The sequence below is a fragment of the Nipponia nippon genome, unplaced genomic scaffold (assembly GCF_047370975.1).
Source record: "Nipponia nippon isolate SJK-2023a ecotype South Korea unplaced genomic scaffold, ASM4737097v1 scaffold_32, whole genome shotgun sequence".
NCBI classification, from domain to species: domain Eukaryota; kingdom Metazoa; phylum Chordata; class Aves; order Pelecaniformes; family Threskiornithidae; genus Nipponia; species Nipponia nippon.
The window spans coordinates 4,690,613-4,704,374 of NW_028262350.1; the positions used below are offsets into that span (position 1 = coordinate 4,690,613).

Here is a 13,762-nt window from a genome sequence, read left to right on the forward strand (position 1 = left end):
CCTCTTCCTCCAACTGGAGAAAGTTTAGCTGAAAGTTTTTCTACCAGCACTCACTTCTACTCACAACTTCTTCACTCACCAAGTCTGCAGAATTAAATGCAGCCTTTTCTCTCTCCTCTATGGAGAGCTGCAGAGCCTGTTAATTGCATTTTAAATAAAGCCCTGCAATCCTGGCAGTCACTGATGGTGCTCACAGCTTCCCTGAGTCCTGCCAGATCAGAGGTGTGAGACTGGCTACTGAGCAAACTTTCAGGGCAGGCCAGAGCCATTTAAAGGTGTGGGGTGAGAGGAAGAATGCCAGTCTGTTCCCAGAGACACATGTGCTCAAAGATCCTTTTTCAGGGTGGGATATAAATGGTTTTCAGGAGTATTACTGTGACCAGGCGAGATCCTTTAGGGTCCCTGGTTCAAACACAGCTCAGGTAGAGTTCCTGAAAAGATGCTCATAAAAGCATTTGCCCTGCGTCCACAGTTGCAAACCCACACTTACCAACTGAATTTGCTGCCTTCCCTTACTGCCTCCATGTTTGGGGGTGCACTGAAGGCTTTGAATTTGGGTCTGATTACTGTAAAAATCCCCATGATACATTTTCATGGGGTGCCACATTGCCACCACATTGCATCTCACATGGCGACAGGTCCCTGGTCACTTTTACAGCAAATCTCAAAGCAGACTCTAGCAGATGGGCATCCAGGGAGGGACCTTGGGTCTGGCCATTGAAAGGCTCTGTGTATATGGCCATGGGCCTTCCTCCTTGTAGGCTCAGGGTACTTAGAATATCCTGGTACAGGAAGGCACTATAGAACCTCTCTCTCTTTTCCAGCCTCTCGCATCTCACTTATGATGTTAGACATTTAGGGTGTGATGAAATGCCCTCTGGATCTTTCTCTCCCAAGTAGCATACCTGGCTAGCTTAGATTAACCTAGACTCCTAGCTTTTAGATGATAGCCAAAATCAAGCAAGTTCATTACCACCATAATAGCAGGTTTCCTTATGACTGTCCATCTTCCCATAAAGTGGGGGTAATAGCATTGCTCTGCTGCGAGGCTGAAAGGATACGTGAATCAGTGAGCTCCTGGACCTTGAGTAACAGTTGCCCGATCAAACAAACACGGCATGGCCTGTGTTTGACAGTCTTTTAGTAAGAATGCCAGAAACATTATTGTAATCTGATGTCCTGTTTCTCCCATAAATTCCTGTTTACAAAAAATATCATTAACCAGTGGGACAATTATTTTTGACCAGGTAATAAGCTAATTGGATATATTACCTAAAATAGACAGGAGAATCTTATGGTGCAGTTTCCTCAGAAAACGATTTAACACAAAGCTGTACATAAGAGAATTCTTACAATAACCATCTATTAAGAATGCTACAGTGGTCTTGAGGCTGTGTCCTCGACCAGCAAAAGAAATGACCCAGGATTAAAGCAAGTGTCTGCTTCTGAATCTGAGCTTACGCTGTGCACTCCTGGAATATCTGATTATCTATGGAGATGGGGCTTCTGCAGCCTATGCATCGGTAACGCATTAGTGTAAGTAGGAGGGAGTTAGTGAGTCATATACACAGATTTATTTTAGGCAATGTTACCCTGAGTTGTACAGATGTGGTATTGTGCACTACAAAGATTTCATTTCTTTGAATTCAGAGGCTTTGGGGCATTCATCATTTAAAAGCCTCCTTTGGTGGCATTACATATTTACTGTAGACTTCTGACACTTTGGGCTACAGATTGCTATAGACAGATCTATTCCCTTTGTGCCTTTGGGCTTCATGCAAAAGCTGCAAAGGAAAAAGGAAACTTTCCACTAAATATAGAACCACACTTACTGTTTCAAATTCTTTTCACACATGCTGATTTTCAGCTTTTTGCTAGCTGATTTAATTGCATTCACAAGCTGTCCCCCCTTTTCCCTTCTCGCTAAAGTAAAATACAACACCTGAGTTCTTTCTCTTGTATGCTCTCTCTTCTTTCTTTCTCTCTCTCTTTTTTTTTTTTTAAGCACAGCACATAGAAGAGGGATGACCAGAAGAGAAACTTTAAAAAGTGTATTGTTCAGTCCTTATTTTCAGATTGCCAAGAAACACAAACCAATTGACTGAGCTGAGCCAAGTTACAAGAGTTTTTCTGCCTCTTTGTTTAAAGAGCGAACAGCTAAGGTGCTAGAAAATGGTATTTAAAGAACACAACTGTTCTTGAGGCTTTAAAAGAACTGGAAACATCCTTTTTTTTTTTTTTTTCTATTACAAATGACTTCTTTGAAACTCTTTACATCAACTCTGAGAAAGTCCTAGGGGCGGGGGAATAGCACTTGGGTCTGACCCAGACCTGCTTGGATTCAGCGTTCAGCTCTTACTTCACAATAGGTGTATATCATACCGTGTTTTACTAAGGGCCAAATTTCCTTGATGTTACCGGTGACTGCTAGAATAACTGCCACCAGTATATTCATTTAGTTTACTATTAGCTTGTGAATGGTAAATCACTGCATTTGGGAATAAATGAGGAATGACCATCACCAATTTTTGTTTCTGAAACTGAAGCCTAGTGGCTCTGAAATGCCCAGTTCCCTTCTGTGGTGTTTATGCCTGGTCCCCTGATGGGGTGTTGCTGATAAATAGAAGAGCATGGAAGTGTGGATGAATCGGTGAGAGCTGTGTTTGCAGGGAGGAGAGGATTAGATACTTAAGATGTGATTCTGAATTCAAGGAATTGATATTTGCAGCAGAATTTGGCTGGCCTAAGAAATGTTAAAAAAAAAAAAAAAAAAAAAAAAAAGCAACCTGCTGATGCCAGCAAAACTCCCAGCATGGATGGTGCTATACTGGCAACAGACCACTTTTGTCAGCTCACTCATGGCACTTGGGGGATTGTATAATGAAGCTGGCAACTGCCATACACTGAGCCTACGTGAGGAGAGTCTGACGGAGTTGTTGTGCCAGAGAGGATCTCTGTTGTACACTAGCCATTATCTACTTCCTGAGGCTGTTCTGATCTTCGAGCATTTACTGCTATTTACAGCCGTGCAGCATGTTTCTCATGAGTGGATTATCCAGCTTTAGCACAGCATGCTCCGAGGCCATGGAGAATTTGGCCTCAGGTTTCCTCTCCAGCTGCTAGAGCAGCACAAGGCAGCAAGCTCATTATGAATTTCACCCTCTGCAAATCCACCCACAGGAGCAGTGCCTATCCAAAGCAGCACACTCGTGTCAGAGGGCATGAGTGCACAGCCCCATAACTTGGCACTTCTAGGCTGTGGAATGACTCATTGGAGTTGTAACCACTTAAGACTAAATGAAAAGGGCCAAGGCTGGTTTTGGTTTCTGGCTGACCTTAGTGTTGGGGAATACGTGGAGGCAGCATTCCCAGTAGTAGCCAGCACTGCTTGCAGGGTCTTGGAAAGGTTGTCTTTGTGTTCCCTGGGAGCAGCAGAACTTGTGCCATCAGCTTCAGTCTTTCCTATCCAAGCTGCAAGAGGCAGAGTAGCAAGCATTAGTCTCTTCTCCCTGAGGAGGCCCTAGAAGAGACTTTTTCCACACTGCAATCCCTGCTAGTTCTCTCCAAACTCTCCTGCAAACTCCCTGCTCAGTATCAGCATGTAATAACTGGTGGTGACCGCTCACATTTATGGTTCATTTTGTAGTTAGTTGCCATAACTTTCAACACTTGCGGGGAGCCACCCATGGGAACATATATCTCTCAATTTTTGCCCAGTAATTAATTGCTTAGGCAATTAAATGTCCCAGAAGTTCCTCAGTAATGACTCTTGGTGCAGGGATGCTGACAATTAACCTCCAACCTGTGACAATACTGACTTCATTCTGCAGCCATGTTAAGGTTAGGAATAACGATCTGGCAGTTCCATAATTACACTTTTTGCATGCAGCTGTGCTCTCCTACATGGAATCTTTTATGCAAATGAATAGCACCATGCCTGGAAACATAAATAACCTCAGCTCTTCAACATGAACGGTGTGTCTGAAACCTTGTCACCCTGATTGGATGTGTAACAACTGTGGTTTGAGCGAGAGCTACCCTGTTCATGGAGTTTTTCCAGGCACTTCCACTGGTGCAGAGCTCAGCAGCAACTTCATCCATGTCTCACCTAACTCTGGCAGCAGCCACACCAGCTCCTTCAGGGTGCTTTCAGAAACAATGTAGAGTCTGAGGGAAGCACCTCTCCCATTAGCACTTCTCATGTTGATGGTGTGTTTACAGCTTACGGGTTGTTCTTAAGCTTTTTCCACGTTTGCTGAGAGCCACAATCCTTTCCTGAGGAGCTGCTTCTTGGACACTCCGCCCCCAGCCTGTACAGCTGCACGGGGTTATTCCTCCCCTGATGCAAGATCTTGCACTTGCTCTTGTTGAACTTCATAAGGTTCTGCTCAGCCTGGTTCACCAGCCTGTCCCCCAACACGCGGATCTCTCCCCTCAGCGTGCTATCACCCACTTAAACTAGAAAAGGAGGTGACAGGGGAACAAGCCCCAAGCAGCCCTGCCCAGCGACAACAGCTATATCCCCGTCTCCTGCTGCGTGCTCCACCCCGCTCAGCACCGCCGGGCCCGCAGGGTCCTGAGGCGAGGCGAGGCGAGAGCAGAGCGCGGCGCGGCCGCGCACACTGACAGACCACCGAAAGGGGTACCGACCGCCGCCGCGCGCCGGTTTGAACCACCCCACCAACGGTCGCTCGCTCGTTTGAACCGCCCCGCCCACCGCCGCGCGCCTATTTGAACCGCCCCGCCAACGGTCGCTCGGTTGTTTGACCCGCCCCGCCAACGGTCGCTCGCTCGTTTGAGCCGCCCCGCCCACCGCCGCGCGCCTATTTGAACCGCCCCGCCAACGGTTGCTCGCTCGCTTGTTTGAACTGCCCCGGTAACGTCGCTCGCTCATTTGAGCTGCCCCGCCAGTGGCCAGTCACCTGCTGCTGGAGCTCCCCCGGTTCTGCGCCCGTCGCTCCGGACCGCGGCGGCCCCCGAGCAGCGCCGCCTCAGCGAGCGGGAGCTGCGCCCGGTGCCAGCCGCGGCGGGACGAGGCCGGTCCCCGCGCCCGGCCCTGCTGCCTCAGCGTCGTGGCTCTCCTCAGCTTCGTCCGTGTTGCTGCCCGTGCTGCCCTCACAGGCAACAAAGGAAGTTTCCTCGCATGAAATCCCTCTCTTAGGCTTTTTTCTCTGGGCCTTTCTTGTTGTTGAATGAGAGTGCAACTCCAGGCTGAGTCTGGCCTCAGTTATAAAATGCCTGTCAAAGAGCAGCAAGCGCTTTCTTGGCCACTGTGAAACTCCTATGGATGGGAAAGTTCTCAGCTTTGTCTGACTCCTGTGAGGTACTCCTGTCACCCTTGAAAGAGGATTTTTCAGCTAATTGGCATAACCAGAAGGACATTTGTCTTTTCTCAACATCAGCTCCCTGTTGCCAAATGATCTCTCTTGAAAAATTTGATTCTCTTTCCCCTTCTCAGCTTCACAATGGACAGACTTCACAATACTCATTGCATGTGCCTGATCTGCTTAAATGCAGACAACCTCCAGCAAGTATCTGAGATCTCTGAGTAGAAGCAAATCCGCAACTGCTGCCAGCTATGTGGAGAAACAGCTGGCTAATAGCAGATGAAGGGGCCACGTGGGAAGGAGACGCCGATGTTTGAAGTACACTGGCATCACGTCTTTCACTACAGCTCTCCCCCAGAGCTAATGAGAGGTTGTAATGAACTTTGGTCTGACTTATTTTCTAATATGCTTAATTTATCACTCATGGCGTGGTGGCCAGAAATCGTAGGGAACCTGAGATAAGATGTGTTTAGATCAGAGAGTCTTTGAAGGTCTAAACGTATTGGTTTCTCTGTTTCAAGTGAGCTGTGCAATCATGCTGGATACTTGGTATTACAGAAATGTATAGGGGAGAGTTTTAATGTAAAAGCCTCAAGGAATGGGAGCAGGCTAGCTATAGCAAGAAGGAGCAAGGCCCAGGCTGGAGCTCTGGTAATATGCAGCTTCCAGATCGAATGTGAATGCACAGAAGACCCCCAGGAAAGCCGTTGCATACCATAACTGGTACAAAATTGCAACAAATAAATGGAAAGCTTGCTTGGGTATCCGCACTGCAGTCTGCATTGGCGATGTGCTCTGGATACACAGAGCTCTGCAGAAAAACAGGCTTCCTCCCACAACGAGTTGTTTGCGGGCTCAAGGCTGGAGTAACTCGCTTGGAGCACTGGGGCTGCATTCTCTGTGCTGCCTCTTCCAAGAATCAGGGTCTTTGGATTCTCTTGCCTGAAGAACCGTGTCTGTTTAACAGGGCAAATTATATTATGGACATTTTCCACAACATTTTCTAAAACCCATGCCTCAAATGTGTAAGCTAATCTCCTGTATATTTAAAGTGCTCAGCAATGATTTAAGAGGGCAGCAATTACTTGACACCTCTCTGAAGGCTAAACAGCGCAATGTGCTGGTGCTTTAAGTCTGATCCAGAGTGCATCATTTCACATAAATGGCAGGAAACCTAGTTTTGAAGGCTACCAGCTGCAGAAGGCGCCTCAGGACCAGTTAAAGCTACAGGCTGTAACGTATGTTCATCCAGCCACTGGCTATTCGTCCAAGGGCTTGAAGCTGACAGCGGAGGACGGCTGGATTTCTGGTTAGTAATCAGCGTGTGGCGTGAGTGAAAAGGTGGAGGAGGGTGGAGTGAGGGGACAGTCCTGGGTATGGAGCTCTGCTGGTGTAAACCTTTCCCTGTGTACAGTTTGCAATTGCTGAAACTTTACTCAGTGTGTAATTAGTATTTGGGTCTCTTACACATGGCTCCAATTTCCTCCTATATCTGCAGAACTAGGTATTTGTAGCAAACCCGCCTAAAGGTATTATTGCAGTGGTGAGAAACTGGTTCAGTGTGTATTGTGATTCCTCCTGCGCCTATGTCAGTGACCAGCTGTTGAGTTCTGGCATGCGTTGCATTCTGCTGGTGTTGGGACATTGCGCTTTCCCAGTTTATGCCTACATCTAGGCTATCGCGTTGGAGATTCAGTTTGGGGCTTGAGAGATTGTTATTCAATGAGGCAATTATGTTAAACCTTTATGAGTTTTCCAAACAGTGCAGCTGCTTTGGCAAATCCATTCAGACAATGGAAGTCCATGTGTAGTTTGACAACTTCATTTTCTCCTATAACCATAAGTACTGCTAGAAAGTACCAGATTGCAGGAAGGTTTGTTGACGGGAGAACAGTGTCTTGAGATTGAAGCCCTCATGGGCTTGGTGATTTGGTTGCAGTGTGTGTCTGTGAAAAGTTTCTGTGTGACCTTTGATAAGTGACTTAGGATCCCAAGTGCTTGAGCTCTGCCAAATTAGTTATATCCAAAGAGCTGAAATAGTGTATCCCCTCTTCCCATATGGTCAATGGAGAGAGTCAGATGTTTCCAAAATGCGATCTAAAAAGTACATATTCTGGGAAGGGGCCTAGTCTCTCCTGATGTGACTAACAGCAATACGTCATTGTCATAAGCTCCAAATTCCTGTTGCTACTGTTAGAGCAAGAATCTAGCCAGGGCTCTCTAAGGAACATCCAAGGGTGCCTTTTTTCTTTCAATTTGCAGATAAAGAAAAAATGAACTGAGGTGTAGTGGGGCTGATTTAATCAGCCTAGTGAACAATGTACTGTGAGGGTAGAAATTTTATCTAGGAAGGGGCTAGCCTGAGGTTCAGCTGTGAATCTTTAGGACTTCTATGAAAACAGCATCCCAGCTGCATCATCTGGTTGCACAGAGGTTTGATACCTACTTTGGAAAACACCACCATTATAGGCACGGTTCTCCACTTTGGGTAGTCCTTCTTCCTAAAGTCAGGCTCTGGTTATAGAGAACTGCCTCATATACAGTCATTGAGCTCATGCTCTGCAGATGGCTGTAACAAGCCCTGCTGACCTCACTGACCACCAGTTTCTGCTTTTACATACTTTTTTCCTGGCAGCTTGCATTTCAGAACTGTTAAGTTTTATCTGACATTTGGATAAAACTGTAATAAAAACAAAACCCTCAGTTTGGCATCTTTTGCTTGCTTCTGTGCATCACATAAGGTCAGGGGCAGCTACTCAAATCTCTCAGTCCTGGAGCAAGCTAATCTCTCTTACACACATTTCGGCACCACCTAGCTCTGAACAGTAAGCCAGTGGTGGAACTAATCCTTCCGAAGACTTTCTTCTTGGAAAAGAAGAAAGCTGCAGGGAGCACAGAGTAATTGTAAAAAGAGCGTCTTTGACAGATCCCTCCTCAATAAGCTCTGTAGTGGACCTAGAATGAAAATGGAGGCACAAGGTAATTCTTGCTAATAGGAGGAGAAATGTTGTAGGTGAAGATTAAATCTCTCCCACCCCTCCCACAATGCCGTCTTGAGGAGGCTGGTGGTGGGCCCAGAACAGCATACCCAGCCCCAGCTCTGCTGTCAGTGTTGGGAAACGGCTCCCTTGGTGGGAGTATTTCCATTCTGCTTTGCATATGGATCACTTCTGCTTTCTTTTCTCATTTTACCTGAATTGTGTTCTAGGATCCTTACCGTTCAGGGTCATATGAGCATAGCTGGCAAGTTCTTTCCTTACACTACCTGCTCTAATTATTCTGCTAATTATTACTTGCTCATCATCAGCCTGCTGCTTCTGTCTTAATTTCTTTGAAGGCTTGTCTACATGTGCAAGGTATGTTACTTTGGTAGTAGCAGCAGCAAAAGCACTGGTTATGGAATATGGCTTTCTGGGGCTGGGAACACCTTGGTGAGTTATCTAGGGTATTTTCCAGAGCTATTTTGGACATCTAGACACTGAGAACTGAGCTTATCTTTGATATCTACCTTAGAATGAGATAAGTTGTGTCCATGAATTACTGGACTCTGACATGGATGGCTATATTCTAGGCATCTAATCTTAATGGAGAGGAATCCCAGCCTCAGCATGAAGACAACTGTATTGGTACAAAAGCCTTTTAAATTGGAGAAGCTGCCGGGATGTAGGAATAAGATTTACTGGAAATACACCCTTTCTATTGAAATAATTCTTGACAAACGAGAGTGGTGGCTCCCATGCCAAAGATGGTGATCCCAGGGAAATCATTGCTCTTCTGAGTGTCATTAGGGTTCTGAAAGAAATTCAGTTTCATAGGTCTGAAATAGGTGGTAGGCCTGGATTCTGCCTAATCCTTCTAAGTCAATTGCTTGCCTCAAAAGGGGTCTCAGGATATTTTTATGTGATCTATGAGAATTACAGTTGAAGCCACAGTTCCCTACTCTTGGTGACCAAGCCTGGAAGTTTAGCAACCTCCATAGGCATCCCAGGCACCACAAGAGGAGGACAGAGACCCACTGATATGAGGCAGATGATCACAACAGTTACAGAGGAGTGGCAAACTTGAGCTGTTACCCCATTGTGTTTCTCTCCAAAGCCATCTGTGTTTGCAACCCTTTTAAGGACATGCACTGCAATGAAACCATATGTGTTTTCATTTGGTAAGACAGCTTGTGGTGAAAATAGACGGGTTGTTAACAAGACAGGCAGATGGCAAATTTGCTGCAATATCATGATTACTGTACTTCAAAGAGATAATCAATAATCAGGCAATTAGGGTCTTGTTAAATCAGAAGCAGACTCGGAGACATTTAGGAGGATGCATTTTCAAAGCATCCTTCTGAGAGTCAGGGATGGAGCTTCTGTGCAGCAAGAGAAGTTTCTGCACGAACCTCCTACAGATCACTTAATACATACCTCTTAATAGCAACTAATTGTTCACAGATGTAGCTGATGGGCAATGTGTTAACAGTTTAGGAAATATAACTTTATTACGTTTCAAAGTGAATGTCTCAACTTCCTCTATGGTTTCTTTCCCTTATTTTCTTCCTTTTTTTTTGTAAGACTCCTTATTTTGTGTTTTTAATTTTTAGAATTCTTTTGGAGAATTTTGACCAAGACCTGAAATAAATTAAAATTTCTGACTTTAAGATATACTTTAAAAATAAGAGACAAAGCTTGGCTGAAAGAGACAATCCTGTTCTTCATCATAAAACATGCCTTTCTGGTAGATTTTATATGTGGATTTCAAAGAGTTTAGGAAAAAAAACATTACTGGATGTGGCTGGTAATTTTTTGGTGTGCCAACTTCCACTTTAATAAAGTGAATTCATTGAAACCAATATGGTTTCAGTCTAACCAAATAGTTAATTAGCCTAGTAGTCTAATTAACTTCCTTCTCAAACCAAAAAAAAAAAGATGGAGAGGGGAGGTTGAAATGGTTAAAATGTGGATATTTTTTACTGACCAGGCCTGATTTTTCCTTTTTGAAGCTAGGGTTTGAATTTAATTTTTTGCTACATGAAAAATAGTTGAATATGAAATGCAACATTTCTAAATTATCAAAATTAAATATTTAGACGGAACCAAATCAGTGTTTTCTTGGCTTTTCAACTGATGAAAATGATCACCATCTCAACTTCTCATCTGTTTTATGTGAGCTGATACATAGCTATGCAGCTATCATGCCCTGGAGAGTCAGCTCTTCCTCCACTGGTGGCCAAGCAGGAAGAAATGAAACTACCTCTGTAGCAGTTAAAACATTCAGTTATCAGTGCTGGAATACATTCCAGGTGGCCCATCTGGCTCTGGTGATAAGGCACAAGCAGAGTTGCTGATATCCTTCCAGTCAGTTTATATATGGCCGTGCTGCCTTTGGCCCTGGTCTCTTGCGTGTGTATAAATATATATATAAAAACATACGTAATGTGTGTGTATATATATACACACATGCATACATGCCTCCATATGCACACTTGTCACACAGCTGCATGCAGGTTTGTGTTGGAGCAGCCTTTGAGAAACTTGTTGGTGCGTACAGTCAAAGGGAAATGGCCATGGGAAAGTTTGCACTGGTTGTGTTTAGTTGTGCTCTTACTCAAACCTTTGGAGTAGAACTTGACTCATGAGCCTAAACTGTGCTTGGGCGTCTTATAAAGACCACTCAAATAATTTATAAGGGCACAGCTTATTTTATTCTTTTTTGTGCTAATGTGATATAGCTTGATTTTATTTTATTTTTTCCCATAGTGATTGACTGGTTTATAATTACTTTGTGATGCAGAGCTAGTGAAAATTGATTGAAGTTTCAAAAGTGTTTTTGGTGCCATTACTTAATACTGACTTCAGCTTTCTGAGATCAGACTAAGCTTTATGCAATCTAAGTAGGGTTGTTATTTTGCTTTACTGGTGCCCTGTCATTAAGAAGAGATTGGTGGCTACACTCTCGGACTTTATATGATGGAGATAGCTTGGTTTTAGAGCACTGTCTTTATTGCCTTTGATGTAATTGAATATAGGGAATTATTTGCTGTGTGAATTTATATTGTCTTTCCTGAGAAACAAAGATAGGGGATTGGGCTTTTGCTCCCACTGCAGGAAGACACGGCATCTCGGTAACTTTAAGAACAAACCTATTTGCACCACCTTCCTTCCCGATTTGACGCCCGCCCAACAGAAGAATGATGTGTATTTATTGATCTTTCTGGATAGCTTTAGTCCTTTCTAGTAAATGCTATTAAAATTGCAGGTTAGTCAAAGCTCAGTTATCTGGTGCTTGCAGCTTCTGTTGTTTGTATAGTCGTTGCGGGATTCTTGGGTAATGATAAAACCTTAGGTGGAATCAGAGGAATATGGAAACTTCCTTGCTTGACACAGCCAGGTTGTCCTCACTAGGGTACTGCTTAGCACTGTCCAGGCTGTTAAGGGGTATCACCAGCTAATTAAGCTGTTCCCTAAGACCAGTTGCACATGGACATAGTCCCACTGCTTTCCAGCTGGATAAGGGGTTCAGGTACTCCTTAACAGCTGAGATGCAGAAGGAGCAACTTTAGGGCATGAGAGTATCACCATGGTGGAAGGGAACCTTAAAACCAAAAGTGAAAAAAATCTTTAAGAGGTTGCTGTGGTTTGACCCCAGCCAGTGACTAAGCACCACCCAGCCGCTTGCTCACTCCCCCCATGGTGGGATGAGAGAGAGAATCAGAAGACTAAAAGTGAGAAAACTTGTGGATTGAGATAAGAATAGTTTGAAATAAAATAAAGTAGTAATAATAATAGAATATACAAAGCAAGTGATGCATGATGCAGTTGCTCACCCCAGCCAGTCCCTGAGCAGTGGCTCCCTGGCCGGCTTTCCCCTAGTTTATATACTGAGCGTGATGTCATATGGTAGGGACTGTCTCTTTGGCCAGTTTGGATCAGTTGTCCTGCATGTGCCCCTTCCCAGCTTCTTGTGCATCCCCAGCCTTCTCAGTCCGTAGAGGATGAGAAGCTGAAAAGTCCTTGACTTAGTGTAAACACTGCTTAGCAACAACTAAAACATCAGTGTGTTATCACTTATCCTAAATCCAAAACACAGCACTATTCCAGCTACTAGGAAGAAAATTAACTCTATCCCAGCCAAAACCAGGACAGAGGTGTTAAGTGATGCAAGCACAAAATGGGCAGTGTGCCTAGGCTGGGTCTAGTCCTCTGGTCACCAGCTAGAGCAGGCCAGTTGTGGAGAATTAAGCAAATGAATATATTTGGGTATGGAGAACTCTGCTTTATGGAGCCCTGTATTCTGCTTGAGTATTCAGTAACTCAGGCACAGGGGACTGTGGTTATGCCTGGCTTAGCATCATGGAATGGGACTAGTTGATGTTAATGATGAGTCTGTCGCATTGTCACTTCAAGAAAATTACTTGTAAGAATAGTTCATGTTCACCATTTCTTTGTCTCTTTCTGGGAGCTTGTAAATGTTTGCAGTAGAGAAATGTGATCTTTGGAAAGGCAGTGTCGATTACGAAGGGACTGTTCTAAATGCTTCCCAAAGTTAGACTCTGAGTCTGTTAAAGGGTGGGGGACACCCTCCCCCCCAAAAAAAACCCCAAACCCCAAAACAAAACATCTCTTGCAAAATGAAATGTTAAAAGCCTTGGAAATCAGGTCTCATTCATGCAAACCAAGGAGCAAGAGGAGCCAGGGCTATAAGACTCAGATACTTCAAATGTTTAAGTTTGTGGGGCATAAAACTTTGATGACGGACGACTCAGCCTACCAGGCAAAGTTATAAGGAGACCAAGCATGTGGAAGTCAAACCAGACAAATTTAGACTATGAGTAAAACAAATATTTAACAGGGGTTAATCAAGCTTTGGAACAATTCACTAAGAGCAGTGTTGGATTCTCAAGCCCTAGCAATTTTTAAGTAAAAAAAAAAAAAAAGAAATCTTCGTTTTTTTCTTCCCAGAAAGATATTTTCCAGTTGAAATACCAAATAATTCAGGCAAAGCCAATGACTTGTATTATGCAGAAAATCAGATCTCATGTTCATTGTGATCCCTTTTTGCCCTGGAGTGTATGCCTTGCTTTGACAGAACTTGAAATGTGTTTCCTTGCCAGCTCTTACCTATGAGATTTGTAGTCTGAATTGTTATTTCTCTCCTATTGAGATTGGCTGGTTATGTAGGGAAACTGTTTTTTCTATGGGCTTTCTTCTGACAGCCCGTTTTGGAGTTTATCATGCAGCCTGTGCATTTAGGACTTCAGTCCAGTGAGAAGAAAATGTCCAATTTGCAAAAATCAGGGCACCTGGCTTTTGAACAGTCTCCCATAAGCAATAACTCTTTCAGAAAGACAATACAAATCACTGCTGGAGTCATTCAGACCATGACACGTAAAGCAGACAAGCTTGAAATGTCTGTTTCAGTCTGTAGATATATGTATATGCAGAAAA

General features: G+C 44.1%; 1 protein-coding gene and 1 long non-coding RNA gene across 5 annotated transcripts in view; both read left to right on the plus strand.

The window, feature by feature from the left end:
• The window catches only part of LOC104012265 (acid-sensing ion channel 2), a 505,120-nt gene that overhangs the window by 99,651 nt on the left and 391,707 nt on the right, over nucleotides 1–13,762 (plus strand). The window lies entirely within an intron of this gene.
• Nucleotides 4,796–13,762, plus strand: part of LOC148054289 (uncharacterized) — a 208,372-nt gene continuing 199,405 nt past the window's right edge. The window contains exon 1 of one of the 2 annotated variants that reach the window (XR_015707436.1): nucleotides 4,796–6,636. This is a non-coding gene — a long non-coding RNA (uncharacterized LOC148054289). Of the gene's footprint in view, nucleotides 6,637–8,205; nucleotides 8,307–13,762 lie in introns of those variants that run through there. The other variant, XR_015707437.1, reaches the window with a different exon arrangement.